Genomic DNA, 16,740 nt, shown 5'->3' on the forward strand with positions numbered 1-16,740 from the left:
TTTAAACTTACTTACTATATCAACTATCTCTGAAGTGGAAACTTTCTGAAACTTAAAAACGTTACGGCCATTTTGCTCATCTATAGTACCTTCATTACTAAAAGAAGTAGGAATATTCATGCTAATCTCCAATATACTATCAATGAAATAGTCATTCAAAGACTGCGCTATTTCATTTTCCTCTGTGCATAGCAACCTTATACGACTTTCCGACCAATTTATAGCTCACTTTTTGTAGTTAACTAGAAATGAGCTACTTATCGGGATTCCGTTAAATAGTCAACTATCAGTTCGCTATTTTTTAGCGCCATAATAAGCGTATAGGGTATTAAAAATATTAAAATATTAAAAATATTTAGCACTTTGCTCGCCCCCATGTGGTCTCAGCACGAATAATTTTTTTTTGAAAAAACTATTGTTCTGTAACTTGTAATTAGATTTTTTTGTCTATTTTTAATTTTTTTTTTATTTTTGAAGTATTTTTAATTATGTTTTTGCTGTTCTCTATTTTAGAAAAAAAACTAACTTTAAATAAATCAGTTTTTTACAAAAAAAAAAAACTAGCCTGTGTTTGCTAACGCAGTCGGTAGGATTCGAACCTACGCTCCCAGAGGGAATCTGATTTCTAGTCAGACGCCTTAACCGCTCGGCCACGACTGCTTGTTGAGGTAATACGGAAGCTTGCCGATCAATTGGCTGAGAATATTAATATAAAGAACTTTCTATATATGCAAGCATTTTAGTGCACATTAAACACAACGGAAAACTATGCAGCAAGACAGACAACCCAATTGATTGCTAACAGATATAAATTTCGAGAAGAATATGTGTCCAGATTAGGGTGTTTCAATTTTGGGTGATATTTTTTTGAAGTCGTGTTTCATCTTCTGATGTTTTATGGAAAATTAATAATTTTCAATTTAAGGAGCTCGAAATTTAGCTCATTCAAAAGTTCGATCTTCCACCTAAATTATTTAGGGAACATTTATTTGAGCTTTATTTTGATGTAACGGTATTTAAAATTATAAAAAATTAAAATTGTACGGCATCGCATGGGAATTCGAATTATTAGCATATATCTCTCTCCAGATTTGTAACTCAAAACGTTTTTACCACTCTTATATTAGCTTATATTGTACACTGAAAGAAAAGATTGGTAAAATCAACCGAAATACGGGTCAATTCAACCGAAATTTCTGTAAATTTTTATCCATCGCAACAAGATGTTAAATCAACTGCGCACAAATCGTTGATTCGTAATTGACCGTTTTAGTAGTCAAATGAACAAAAAAATTTGTTGCGACAGTTTTTTATTAAAGTACCTACATATGTTGCCATATAAATATATAAATAAATGTAAGGCGCGATTACCTCCGAGAGATTTTAGGCCGAACTTCTCTTCCAATTTGCGTCGTGCTCCTTTTTAATTTTTCTTACAAATTGGACCTACTTGTTTTATGCCGACTCCGAACGACATCTGCAAGGCATATGAGTCACTGACAGCATTTCATGGCAGCAATATACTCGGAGTGCTTGCCGAACAATGCCGAGGGGCGACCCCGCTTAGAAAATTTTCTTCTAATTGAAAAAGCTTGTTTCTAAAATTTTGATGTTGCTTTTCCCGGGGCGTGAACCCAGGGTCTTCGGTGTGGTAGGCAGAGCACGCTATCATCACACCACGGCGGCCGCCATATAAATACGTAAATATGTGAATACATAAATACGCATGCTTGCTACATATACATGCATATGAATATAGAAATTAAAATAGTAGTCACAAAACTGATTCTGAATTCTTTCAGTTGCAGCTCAGCTCATTCTCAATTTCTTCCCTGGCATGTAGTTGCCACACTTGATTGTTTCGAACAAAACTTGTAGTAGAAATGTTTGACGTAACATTTTAAAAAGAGAACTTGTAAGTTATAGAAAAGTAAAGAATCAAATCGCAGGAAGGTAATTCACCACTGAAGTAACTTTACATGTAATTGGGCAAGTTTAATTTTCGCAACACTTTAAGTTGAAACGCTTCCAAAACAACTCAAACTTTTATTTTGTTTTTTTATTATCTTATTATATTCGTTCGCGTGAGTGAAAATTCATAAAAACTTGGACAAAATGTTACTAACTTTGGAAAAATCCTGTTCGTTCAAGCAAAACTTTTGCATCAAGAGGGCGCAATTTTGCATTTCGCTTGGACGAGAAGTTGCCAAATTGTACCCGATAGATAGGTGTCCCGGTATCTCATAATTTTTTGCACAGTAAATTCAAAAAAGGGGTTTTTCGTTTTGCATTGATAACTGAAAAACTAGCTTTTTGTTGTTTTCCCATTCTGTGTGTTTTTTCGATTTGATAGTTTTCTTATTTTGGTGTTCTTTTTTTAACAAGTGGCACCATCGTTATAAGTACAAAGTAGAGAGCGCAGTGAGCCTAAAATTCTCTTTGAAATTCGGTCATGTATTGACATTTGATCGCCGTTGAAATGACCTGTAAGATCAGTTTTGTTAACAGAAAAATCAGTTAGATTGATTGCGAATCTGTCAATTTTACAAAATTTTGTTAACTTAAGGGCGACAATTTCTCTTCTGTCGAAAGGACTAAACTAATTTGTTCGCTTGACAAAGAACTCGGTCGAATTAACCATAATTCGATCAATTTCACTGAATCTCCGTTAAGTCAAGAACAACAGAACCAATTTGTTGATTTTACTAGCACCATTTCTTTCAGTGTAGGTGTGCATGTATGTAACTTTTTTATATCAAATTATAAAAAGAAAATGTTACGAATATGCATTGGCACCCGTCTTCTCAGGTGGTACGGATATGTTTGTGTGTAATCGGTTGAGTTTTGATAAAACAATATGCTTTTATTTTAAAGTACTTCAAGTTTTTCTTCAAATACAACAATCTACTTTCTTCAAAGTTTAATATTTCCTTGAAGAGCAAAAAAAATTCAATTGGATATAACCGCCTATTAAACAACATACGCAAGAGGTATCCCTGTACCAACTTTCCGAAAATAAAATACTCTCAAATAATAAGCCATTGAAGTAGGTACGCCTGTATCGAATTACAGGAAAATCGAGACATTTGTACGATTTTTTATAAAATAATATTAAGATATTTTTCTTCGAATTCCCTAATAAAAAAAAAATCGGTGCAAATTTTGGCGTAGTCTTTGAACACACCGTAACGATTTCGATGAAAGGTCAAAGCAACTTCTTTATTGTCATATTTTGCTGCACACACAAGCTCACATACGAGCTTTTTTTTGGCCAATTAATTATTTATCATTTTATAAGCAAGTCTTTGTATTATGACAGGCAAGCAGTCGTGGCCGAGCGGTTAAGGCGTCTGACTAGAAATCAGATTCCCTCTGGGAGCGTAGGTTCGAATCCTACCGACTGCGTTAGAAAACTGAGGATGGTTTTTATTTTGATGAATTGGCTCAAAAATATTACCTATTAATTATAGCACCCTAATGCGCATAATATCTAGTCAGCATATGTTTATATATGCAGATATTTACGTATGTAAGTATATTTGTATCTAAATTAGAAAATTTCACAGAAAAAAATTTTATTTTTTCTTCAGCAGTTTTAAACGATAGTTTGGGTTGAAAAAAGAGGCTGGTGAATAACGAGAAAATGACATCGTATATACATAATACTAGTGCTTATGAATAAATATTGTATTAATTTTGGGGGATTCCTGATTATTTTGCAGCTTCTGTTAACGTTCAAATCTCTGAAATGTCGAATAAATAACTGAAATATTCAGTATAACGAAACGTTGTTTATTTAGACTACTGTGGGAGTAGTACTTCACAATTGCAATTATCGCCTACTTCGCTAAAGCGTTTTAAAATCAAACAGATTCCTCATTCCTCAGATTGCGCTACTTTTATACTCTCTGTTACCTCAAATACCCTAACTGATCCCAAAGTAGTATCGACATCATTACAAAAAGCCATTTGGAATAGTTCTCAAAGTAGTCCGACAAACAATACCAAATTGTTCTGAAAATATCACCCAACTGATCTCTTAAGCCTTAGGACTCAAATGGTCTCGTAATAATCGCAGTAGAGCCGAGGTGATCCCGCAAATAACCTAACTGATCCCGAATAAGTATCAACACCATAGAAAAATCCATTTCGAGTAAGTCCCAAAGTAGTCCAAGAAACAATACGAAATTGCACTGAAATTTCCCCAGCTGATCTCTTAAGCCTTAAAATTTAACGGATCAGACATCATTCGCCCATTTATCCAGAGCCCGAAAGTGCTTGTACATATATTATATACATGTAGTTTATAAATCTCGAACTAATCTTGAAATAGTCCTAGAATTATTCAGGAAAAATTTGAAAAATATGTTGCTATGATCCTGAAGTAGATCGGAAATCATTTCAACAATAATCCCGAAACGAGCATGAGTAAGACCTGAATTGATTTCGAAATATCCCGTAAAACAATACAAAGAGGGTATGAGTGAGAAGATATGTGTGCTGAATTTTTGCAGTTTTGCGTTCCCAAACAGCAGCTATCAAAAATGTTTTTTTTTGTACTTTTATAACCTGAGAAACGATTTGATATGGTCATATTAACCTTCTAGGTCGTTGTGGTGACATAAGAATATTGATCAAAGGTCAGTTAACGTTATGACCATTCCAATATGGCCAATTGACTTCTCAGCCTTTCTTAATATGACTTTATGGCCATTTAGGAAACTTGCATTGGACCTTATGACAATTTTGAGAAAAAGACCAAAACCATATAGAGCTAGTTAAGATCAGCATAAAAGCAAGATGATTTAGACCTTTAGTTGAATATGCTGTACTCATTTTAAAGGATTCCTTACCACTTCAGCTTTTAATCCGATTTCGCACAGTAATGAACCAGAATTAGGACCAGTTCCAAGTACTTGTAAAGTTCAATGTGTACACATCCAGGCATACGGCTAGAAAATTAACCATCGAGGGGATTATAACAGAAAAAAATATACATACTGAGTTAACATAAGAAAATGTAATAAGATGAGTCGCCTATTTTGTTATCGATAACTCGCCGATAATAAACCGATAACTTGTCCAACGCTGTCAACTTGTTCATAATCTCAAACAATTTATAAGACTTCGATATCAAACCGATCATTTTTAGATAACGAATAGATCACTTCTTGATAACGAATCGATTATTTCCTAAAAAAATCGATAACTTTTCGAAATAAAAAATAAAAATATATGTAAGGCGCGATAACATCCGAAGAGAATTTAGGGCGAGCTTCTATTTAAATTCACGTCGTGCTCCTTTAAATCTGTCCTACAAATTGGCGGGACGGGACACAAGTAGGGTTTATGCCGACTCCGAACGGCATCTGCACGGCAGATGAGTTTTCACTGAGAGCTTTTCATGGCAGAAATATACTCGGAGTGCTCGCCAAACACTGCCGAGGGGCGACCCCGCTTAGACAAATTTTCTTCTAATTGAATAAATTTGTTTCTAAACTTTTGATGTTGCTCTGTCCGGGTCGTGAACCAAGGATTTTCGGTGTGGTAGGCGAAGCACGCTTCCATCACACCACGGTGGCCGCATACCGATAACCAATCGATAAAAAGTCGATAGCTTTTTGTTAACAAATTCACAAATAGATAACAGACCTCGATAGAAAACCAATAACGCATCCAATATGTTTGTTGTCGATAACAATAACGAATTATCGTCGCAAATACAACTAAGCCGCCAACAAATAGACAAAGAAAAGGAATGAATAACATGCCCATAACTCATTGCTAACTAACCGATAACTCAAATTAACGATTATCGATAGTAAACCTTCAACACTACGATAACGAATGGCTCACACATCGTCCGGTTTGTTTTTGGTTTCTCATAATTACTTTCTTCTACCTACTTTACATTGTTTTCTTTCCTTCCACACCACTTTCCTAAAATTACTCTACACTAACATTCTGTATTCTGTTATACAGCATAGCACTTCCAAGCTTAACACTTACAGTTACACTTTCCTAGCGCTTACATTCTGTATTCCCCCATACCGCGAGCAAAGATGTTTACACATCCAAAAAACACCAGCGGGTTAAGGGGCGGGCTTTGTATATTTTTACGCGGCTGGCATGCCTGTTGGTAAAGCCAATCAACTTCCATAGACCAAGAAGTTTCGACGTGGTCTCATAAAATCGTGACCGACATGGTCGGGCTAGTACCTTAATGGTAAAGATAAAGAATCCTGATAATCAATAATAATCCCACAAAACCTTCTGGGTGTATCTTTATTACCACAAGAAGAAGAAGAAGCATTCTTATGCCAAATTAAATTACCATGACTTTGCTTTTAGTAAGCAAAGCGAAAAAGAAAAAAATTACAAGAAGCAAGAAAATTAGTATATTGTTATTTTCCACAATTAGCTGGCAACACACACACAAATACACAATAATTGCCAACATTTTTAATGACTTTGCTTTGCACTTTAACATTGTTAACACTTCATTAAATTTTTGTAGCAAACAGAATAATAAAAACCAAAAAAATCTGCAAACGAAATTGATGGCAATATTACCTACCTACGTATGTACCTTGCTTGGTAATCTTTCAATGCCACTGTGGCATTGTGACAATGTTGCACGGAATGTGTTGCTAGTGACACTTGATGATAATAATGATGATGATGACGACAGCAATAATGTTTGTGGTATGCAAGCAGGAACAGAAAAACTGCTTTGCGGCATTTGTGGCAAACGTCTCTAGTGATTATAAAAGTGGCTCTAGCACAAGTAAAATGTTAGGTAGCTGAGCTTAGGGCCGGTGTTAGAGGTGATGTTGAAAGTTGGAGCTGGAGGTGCTGCTGTTTGAGTTGGTGTTGGTGTTATTGTTGCACGGTTGATTGGTTACATTTTCTATATGCACGATTGACTGCCGCAACAAATAACTTACGACTGACTGATTGATCGAAGTTTTGAAATATATATATATAACATATAACTATATCTATGTTTCTATCTAAGTAAAGACACACATACATACTAGAGCTGCAAAAGTATCGATATAAATATCGATACATCGATACCAGGTTCGTGGTACGATTATCGATGTTTTTTTCTAAATATCGAGTACTTTATTCCCATTTCTTATTCCTTTTTCTAGCGGAATTACCAGCGTCTAAAACTTTGGTAAGACAAATAAAACATGAATAAATAAAATTACATACATTATGTCAGATTTGTGTTTATTTTAGATGAATACCTAACAAGTTGGTGGCGCTGAATATTGAAAAATTCTTACAAAAGGTCAATGTGAAAGTTACGTTATTTTTTTCATATTATATACAAATATATACATGTATTCGTATATGTAGATATACACTCAACAGAAGACGAAAATTGTGTTGCCAAAAAGCTACAAAGTACAAAGTCAAGCATTTGGACCCATTTTGACAAAATCAGTAATACTATTGCAAAAAATGCTATACAACTAGTGGTAATACGTCCACTTTGTTTCACCATCTAGAACGATCGCATACAACTGCAAATTTAGATTCACATAGCTCGTCAAATAAGATTAATTTTTATATGAAAAAATATATGAAGATCCATCATCACGTAAAAGGCTTTTGCCAGCACCCTACTGGTGTTTATCCACAGCAGACGTTCGACCTTTTCCCAAAGTGGATGGCGAAGGGTGGCGTAACTTTGTATATACCCTCGCTTCACTGTCACACCATCGCGGACAACTTTGCAGAATGTGTTTTATGATCGTTTCGAAGTTATGAAGGTATGTATATATTATATTTACATAAATGTTTGATATATACCTGATATTGCTTTTAAATTGAGTAAGCGATTTTCACTATAACAAAAAATTCGATATATATCGCGATATATCGATACCCTCCCTCTTAAATATCGAAAATATCGAGTATGCCGAATATTGATACTTTTGCAGCTCTAATACATACATACTTATGTACGTACGTATAGTTTTTTATTAAATCGCTATTGACCGTTGATTGATCCTACATCTAACTTGCGATTTATAATTATCTCCTACCACTTTTTTTGTTGTTTTTATTTATCCACTTTTAATGCTTATCGGCGGCCAAAGATCACAGACATATCAATCAATAATTGTTGTTGCAAGCAAAAATAGCTAGACGTGTTTCCTAACGAAAGCTGTTGTAGTACGTTAGAGTTCAAATAACTTACACATACATACAAATACGACGAAACACTAGAACAAGTTGTCCAATTACCAAGGACGCTCTTCAAATGGCTATCGGCAGAAGATCTGACGTCTATAGCTAAAAACGTTTGGCGGTACAAGCTTGCAGGTGGCTGTAACGAGTATATGTATAACAAGAAAAAGTAACGCTCGTTTAGAGCAGCAGGTTATTAAACCCCGGGTTGAGCTGAGGCCAACAGCGCTGGTAGTCAATGGCTGTCCTATCTACATAGGCTAGCTACAAATGAATAATAAGCACCCCCGACGAAGAGCAGCAGAAGAGAAGCTCAGGCCAACAGGGTCAACGTTGGTAGTCAGTGGCTGTCCTATCTACATAGGCTAGCTACAAATGAATAATAAGCACCCCCGACGAAGAGCAGCAGAAGAGAAGCTCAGGCCAACAGGATCAATGTTGGTAGTCAATGGCTGTCCTATCTACATAGGCTAGCTACAAATGAATAATAAGCACCCCCGACGAAGAGCAGCAAAAGAGGAGGGCTTGGTGTAAAAGACATTATGCACCCTACGATCCTCCGGCATTACGCACCGCAGACGAAGAGCAGCAGAAAAGAAGGGATTGGTTTAAAAGACACCATGCATCCTGCGAGCCTCCGGCGATAAAGCGAACAGATGCCGCCCATAAACAAAGTATCACCAACCCCATGGGGAAGCAACGATGGACTCCTTAGCTAGATTAACAAGGCAACAGTACAACGAGGGATCAGCAAAGCATACAATAAATATTGCGAGGGCTATGGAAAACGCAGCTTGGAGGAGTTTTAAAAATGTAAATAGAAAAATGATGAAGCGGCCTTCAAACAAGCAAAAAAATATTAGTCTGGAGTTCAATACTTTAACTTAAGATATGGAAGAAATGACCTACTTAATAGGCAGCTACCGTCTTTAATCAGTTAGAGCAGAGCTCGAAATAAAAAATTCACCGCACTAGAGAGATGCACAGCCATAACAGCGAAAGAACAGAGCACACCGGCTGCAACCCACTAAAATAGATGAAGGTCGCCATAGCAAGTCAATGGAGACTTCTCTGAGAAATCACCGAAGCATCTCCAAGAACCGTTTCAAAACAAACTTTTAAGAAATGGGTAAGAAAAAAGTTAGGTTAGCTGGAAGTCGAGTTCTCCATGTAGCCGCTTCAACCATAAGTCCAGCACAGGCTGTAATTCTTTGGTCCATACATAAGAAGGCGGCCGCCGTAGTGTGGTGGTAGCGTGTACCGCCTACCACACCGAAGATTCTGGGTTCAAGCCCCGGGCAAAGCAACATAGAAAATTTAGTAAGAAGTGTTTTCAATTAGAAAATAGTTTTTCTAAGCGGGGTTGCCCCTTGGAAGTGGTTTGGTAAACTATCTGAGTGTATTTTTTCAGCTGTTTGAGCATTAAATAAAAAAAATTTTAAGTTAAACGTTTTTATTGAAAACAATACTTACATTGAGCAGACAATTAAATAAAAGCGTTGGGCGCGTGAAATTTCTAAAAATGTGAGGCGTAGCATAACCTGATTAAGGTTCAGTCGTACTTATATATTACTATCAATAGAAATTTGACGCGTCCAACGCTTTTATTTAATTGTCTGATCAACGCCCTAGATTGATGAGGAGTGTGGTGACTAGTACCTAGGACTTACCTAATTATTTGCTAGCTTTTAGTATTATTATTACTTCATGTAAATATTGTTTTCAATAAAACCGGTTAACTTAAATTTTTTTTTAATTTTTTTTTTTTTATTTTTTTCAAGTTTTAGTCTTTATTTAATTGGGTATTATTTCTCATTCTATTTAGTTCATTTAGTGACCCATTATTACAAGGACCCTTTCCTGACAATTTTTTACAATCTAAGTCCTCAATACATAATCCTTTCAAAGACTTTTCTCGACTCTGCGCCACGTATGCTTGTCCCTCCTCGACCTGCGAAATATTTTGATGTCACTTCTACCGGACTGTATGTAATATTTGTTCCAAATATGAGCCAAATCGGAGCACAAATACGATTTTTTTTAATATATCGATCTTTGCGCCACCTAGCGGCGATTTTTTCATATGTCCCTTTCTATTATTGTATGTATTATGTGTTCCAAATATGAGCCAAATCGGACCACGAATACGATTTTTGTGAATATCTCGATTCTTGTGCCACCTAGCGGCGATTTTTTTTCGTATTATTGTATTGTCATCGGGTTCTGAACTATATTCCAAGTTTCAAGCTTGTAGGTTATCGGGCAGTTACTTAAATTTTAATTACAAACAAGTAAGGAAGGCTAAGTTTGGGTGTAACCGAACATTACATACTCAGTTGAGAGATATGGAGACAAAATAAGGGAAAATCACCATGAAGGAAAATGACATGTGTATCGAATGGAAGGTATTAAAGAGTATTTTAAGAGGGAGTGGTCCACAGTTCTATAGGTGGACGCCATTTAGGGATATCGCCATAAACTAGAATTTGTTTGTACGATATGGGTATCAAATGAAAGGTGTTAATGAGTATTTTAAAAGGGAGTGGGCCTTAGTTCTATAGGTGGACACCTTTTCGAGATATATCCATAAAGGTGGACCAGGGGTGACTCTAGAATGCGTTTGCACAATATGGGTATCAAACGAAAGGTGTTAATGAGTATTTTAAAAGGGAGTGGGCCTTAGTTCTATGGGTGGACGCCGTTTCGAGATATCGCCATAAAGGTGGACCAGGGGTGACTCTAGAATTTGTTTGTAAGGTATGGTTATCAAATGAAAGGTGTTAATGAGTATTTTAAAAGGGAGTGGACCTTAGTCCTATAGGTCACGCCTTTTCGAGATATCGCCATAAAGGTGTACCAGGAGTGACTCTAGAATTTGTTTGTACGATATGGGTATCAAATTAAAGGTGTTAGTGAGTATTTTAAAAGGGAGTCGGCCTCAGTTCTATAGGCGGACGCCTTTTCGGGATATCGTTATAAAGGTGGATCAGGGTTGACTCTAGAATGCTTTTGTACAATATGGGTAACAAATGAAAGGTGTTAATGAGTACTTTAAAAGGGAGTGGACCTTAGTTCTATAGGTGGACACCTTTTCGAGATATCTCTATAAAGGTGTACCAGGGGTGACCCTAGAATTTGTTTGTACGATATAGGTATCAAATTAAAGGTTAATGAGGGTTTTAAAAGGGAGTGGTGGTAGTTGTATATGTGAAGGCGTTTTCGAGATATCGACCAAAATGTGGTCCACGCTAATTTATTTATATATGCAATATCATGAACAGTATTCCTGCCAAGATTCCAAGGGCTTTTAATTTCGCCCTGCAGAACTCTTTCATTTTCTTCTACTTAATATGGTAGGTTTCACACCCATTTTACAAAGTTTTTTTCTAAAGTTATATTTTGCGTCAATAAACCAGTCCAATTACAATGTTTCATCCCTTTTTTCGTATTTGGTATAGAATTATGGCATTTTTTCATTTTTCGTAATTTTCGATACCGAAAAATGGGGCGTGGTCATAGTCGGATTTCGGCCATTATTTATACCAATACACAGTGAGTTCAGATAAAGACGTGAACTGAGTTTAGTAAAGATATATTTAGTTTTACAAATTTTCTATTCTGCGTCATAAGTTCAACTCAACTACCAAGTTTCAGCGCTTTATCCCTCTTTGGTAATGAATTATCGCACTTTTTCGATTTTTTGAAATTTTCGATATCGAAAAAGAGGGCGTGGTTATAGTCCGATATCGTTCATTTTAAATCACGATCTGAGATGAGTGCCCAGGAACGTACGTACCAAATTTCATCAAGATACCTAAAAATTTACTCAAGTTTTTTTTTCCATACTGATGATTTTGATATATGGAAGTCTATATCAATCTCGATTCCTTTATACCTGTACAACCAACCGTTATCCAATCAAAGTTAATATACTCTGTCAGCGCTGCTCAACTGAGTATAAAAAGTGCTGCCTGTCCAACCAGCCTGTCAAGTCACGCTAAATAAAACCGTTTAAAAAGGATAGAAAGCCCACAGAGATATCAACAAAAATGTTGCAAAGTCCTATGATGATAAAAGCGCGGTAAGCCCCGTTCTTAATGTTAAATACACGGTACTACCAGTAGGGGAAATCAGACTTCCCAGCGAGAAGCAGCAATAAGTTAAACCCTTACTTATCCAGATTCAAGCGCGATATACGAAATGTATGTCCAGCATGTAATTTGTCTCCACATGACACCAACCATTTTTTCAATTTCAATGTGCAACCAACGCCTTTAACACTCACGTCTCATCGATTCAACCCGTCAGAAACTGCAAGTTTCCTTGACGCCCCCTCCAAAACCAAAAGAAGCCCAACAACATCATCAACTTTCTTATATATATTGTGACGAATATTAGTGACACTAAGTGATACTCACATCCCTTTCCTGATGCTAAGTAAATGAAGTCACAACAACAATAAAGCAGACAGTCACTTGTATCTACATAAACGAATCAATCATTATGTCTACACATATGTACGTACACGCAGCGGAGAAGAAACGCACAAACACATGCAGATATCTTATCTGAGATGCTCCCAAAAGTATGCAGTTGTAATTGTGGAAGTGTTGCTCACAAACATACGCGCATATGAGAGCTACACTCGTGCATCTGTAGTTATAATTATATACCAGTAACTAAGTAAATTCTGGAAGCGCCTAGAAGATGCAACGAGGAAATCACACAGTATAAAAGCAACAACAGTAGAGGCGCGAAAATCAGTTTCATTTAAGCAAGCCATTGGTTGTGAAGTATCAGCGTTATTGTGAAGTACTTTAATAAAGGCCATTTTGCATTATTAAATATTGGAGTTATTTATTCAACAGTTTAGCGATACGAACGTTAGTGGAAGGTTGCGAATAAGAGGATTTGCAGTAAATTCGTTACAATATATATAAAATTCAAATTATGTATGTATGTAGGTATAGATCAGGTTGCGTCCTAAACGGATCGACCGATCGCAACCAAATTTGCACCACCCAATAGAAACCTTCCAAGGATGGTCGTAGGCTAAAAATAATTTCGATACATAAAAGGGGCGTGGCACCTCTCATGCAAATGACTATGTTGTTGTTGTTGTAGCGATAAGGATACTCCCCGAAGCCCTTGGGGAGTGTTATCGATGTTGATGGTCCTTTGGCGGATGCAGATCCAGTACGTTCCCTTACCAAGCCCGACCATCTCGGGAACGATTTGTTATGACCACATGCGACCTTCTAGGCCATACCGTTGTGTGAAACCCACGGGAATAAGCAAATTTATAAGTAGGTGTGTCGCTACCTATGCTGTGACAACAACTCTCCGCCATAGCGAAACCAAAACATTTCAAAGTATGATGTGCCAATATTTGGTGAAGATTTTGTGGGATAAAGAGGCAACCATTTCGTAAATATACTTTTAGCCTTTATCACAACCACCAGAAAAATCCACGTCATGTCACTACATTTTACATCACCTTCAGTGTCTTAATGACAATTACCATTTTAGGTGCTTCAACCGAAAAGGTACTCGCGCAACACCACGTAATTAAAACATGTTAGCCCTTAGAAGATCACTTGCATTTCAACGTAAATACTTGCCCTGAATTGATTACTTTGAGCAATAAAAAAGTTGAATTAGTTAACATAAATTCATAACTATTTCTAGTCATCCAGAGCAATAACACGCATCCCTTATACAAGCACACTTACACTTCATGCATTTATGATTTTTAATTATGTAATGATTTCATTTTTCCTTGAATCTTATGCATTTGCACTGATTGCATATTTGATATGGTCAATGAAGAAAAAAACCCACTAATGTTAAACAGAACCAAATTGGGTGATACACACTTAGTGGGATGAGATGGATGTGGTCGAAATGATCGAAGCGTAGATGCTTATTATTTATGAATGTATGGAATGTGTTACAAGTTGCACGCTGAGTAATGTATATTTTTCGCCACCTCATATTGTACATATGTATGAAAAAGACTCATGCGCGTACATTAATAAGACCAAAGCATACCAGCGGACTAGTCCCCCGAATGTCTATGAACAAAGTAATAGTGCCTTATTGGGTTAGGCAGATTTATAGTCAATTATTAATTTTCATATTTATTACGATTACATAGTTGACATATTTAGGTGTTTATGCGCAGTGACATATATGTAACAATGTATGCGTGAGCATAGCGGTCGATCGTGACGTCTTGTGACATGTTATGCGTATCCGTAATGGAAATGACTACGGAACGTTGTTTGCCGCATGCGAGTGCCAATGTTGCTGAGTAGAATGAGCTAGAGTGCTTAAAATCTAATAGAACTAAGCAATATATACCCAGTAGCAAGTAACTGCAGGTCCGAATACAGCGATCTGACAAACGACATTATTATATTAGGATATGGAACCTAATGGCAAACTCCCTATTAAGAGATACTAGTTGGGTGAGCAGGAAGATTGTGGCATATGCTGATGGCCTAGCGAGTGCTTAGAGAGGCAAGTTCCCTCAAACGTTATGTGACTTGATGCAGGTAGCATTGCGAGCGGTTTCCCTGTGGGCCTCCCGATGTGGACTCAGCGTCAATTCCGATAAAGTTGAGCTTCTCTTGTATACCAAACGATACAAAATACCATCGTTAAACCTACCAGAACTAAATGGGGTGCGCCTAAGTCTGGCAGATAAGGCCCAATTTCTAGGCGTAGTTTTGGACAAAAAGCTGAACTGGAAGGACAACGTCATTCGGCGACAAAAAAAAGCGTACATTGCATTATGCACCTGTAAAAGAGCCATTGGCAAAAAATTATCGAGCGAGGCGTCAAACCTTAACTTGTTGTTTTGTCGTGTTGGAATAACAAGATAGGTAGTGCTAAACAGACGAATGAAAGATAGCGGGTGACCACGAGAACCTGCTCTGAACATTTTGTCAATATCGGTTGAATACTATGGACTTCCAGCCATACATTTCTATTTAGATATAAGACTGATAGTCAAACGAACCTAAAGTGCAATTCGTTGTTATTGTTTTCTCTCCCCGAAGACGTGGTATGCGGTAGGCTTCAATAATAGCGGTTTCTGGTACTAGCGCGACTGTCTCTAGATTTAAGTAGCCTTCTACGTAAGGCAAGTCCTTCGCGGGAATTTTCTAAGCCACTTTACACGCTGGTGTTGCTGTGAGTCTCAAAGAGCAACCGTCCGGTATGATTTAGAATACAACTCGAGTTGTTTATAATGAAAGCATGCGACTCAAAAATTAGAATGATAGCTGCGGGTGATCTATACTGAAAGTATTTGTAAGTCGATATTCAATTCGGAACTCGTGAAATGTCTTCCACGTAGAGCTTGATGCTCTAGAAAGAGTAGCTAGACTGCTACTGTTCCTGCAAGCAATATTCAACGGCAGCCAGGCTTCCTTAAGCGCTTAAGAAATAATTAATAATTGAAGTTGACTGATCATTGTTTATGATTTATTAAATATACCGGAAACAAACCTCCGGATCAAATCCCAAAACAGTACCCCAAATCCCCAAAGTTAGAGCACTCTACCTCTACCCCTCGGCGATACCAAAACCATTACTTAAACTTCCAATAAATATAAATATCCTTCAGTGGAAGTGTGGTTGGGGTGCTGCTGTTGCGTAGTCATTAAGATATTACCCGAAGGTTTCAGGGAACATTATCGATCTTGCAAGCCTTTAGCTGGATATAGATCAGGTACGCTCCGTACTAGATACTATGTCCCAGGCCATCCACTCCTTCCTTCTGTAAGAAAAATGTGCCTGTTATAGTTTTGGCTGCTAAATAATTGTACGAGCACATCCACATTTGTAAACGTAACGTAAGTGAGGTTGATAGTTGTGTTGACGTTAATGTGAAGCTATAAATCTAGTGGAAGTTATAACGTAACACCACCCTCGAAACAGCCATCGCACTGCTTTAGCGGCCCTCATTCCATCTGCCTTAGACGCCGTGCACGATTCCAAGCTACACATCATAGAGGGCGACTGATTCTTTGTTGGATTTCTAGCCTGGCATGATTCGACTGCTAAAGCTGGCTCCAAAATGAACGAAGTTTTACTCATTCCCGAATATATACCTGTCAACAGTGTTGCGTCTGCCAAGTCGCAAATGGCAAGTCATATTGTCTGTCAAGTCGTCTTGTTCTAGTTAAATTGCAAGACCCACTTTTCCGGGTCTTTATCTATGCCAGCAATGCCAGAACGCCAACGACATGCTATTTGCCATCTTACCTTGTTGTTCTGAGCACGCTACAACCCTATAAGAGTCATAGCATCCACACGTACTGATTGAAAAATATGCTCCCACTGTTTTGTAAAAACGTAAGATCTAGCATGGCTCTCAGAGACCAAGCGCCGAGACCAGGTGTAGCCGAGTGTGTAGCAGCTGCTGGACAGCAACATATCCTGCAATCTTGTGAGGCCTATTGTCGTTGTCAGGAGTTCTATCTTTATTTGAGTTTATATTAGGATCTCAAAAAGTGCATGACATCC

At 37.2% G+C, this 16,740-nt stretch overlaps 2 non-coding genes across 2 annotated transcripts; one reads left to right on the forward strand and one right to left on the reverse strand.

Annotated features, from left to right (window-relative positions):
- Positions 1-578: 578 nt before the first annotated feature.
- On the reverse strand, positions 579-660 carry TRNAS-AGA (transfer RNA serine (anticodon AGA)). The gene has a single exon. It is a non-coding gene; the product is annotated as a tRNA-Ser (tRNA).
- A 2,663-nt stretch (positions 661-3,323) lies between these two features.
- On the forward strand, positions 3,324-3,405 carry TRNAS-AGA (transfer RNA serine (anticodon AGA)). Its single transcript has one exon. It is a non-coding gene; the product is annotated as a tRNA-Ser (tRNA).
- Positions 3,406-16,740: the final 13,335 nt, after the last annotated feature.

This window comes from Eurosta solidaginis, chromosome 5, assembly GCF_040869045.1.
Source record: "Eurosta solidaginis isolate ZX-2024a chromosome 5, ASM4086904v1, whole genome shotgun sequence".
Lineage (NCBI taxonomy): Eukaryota > Metazoa > Arthropoda > Insecta > Diptera > Tephritidae > Eurosta > Eurosta solidaginis.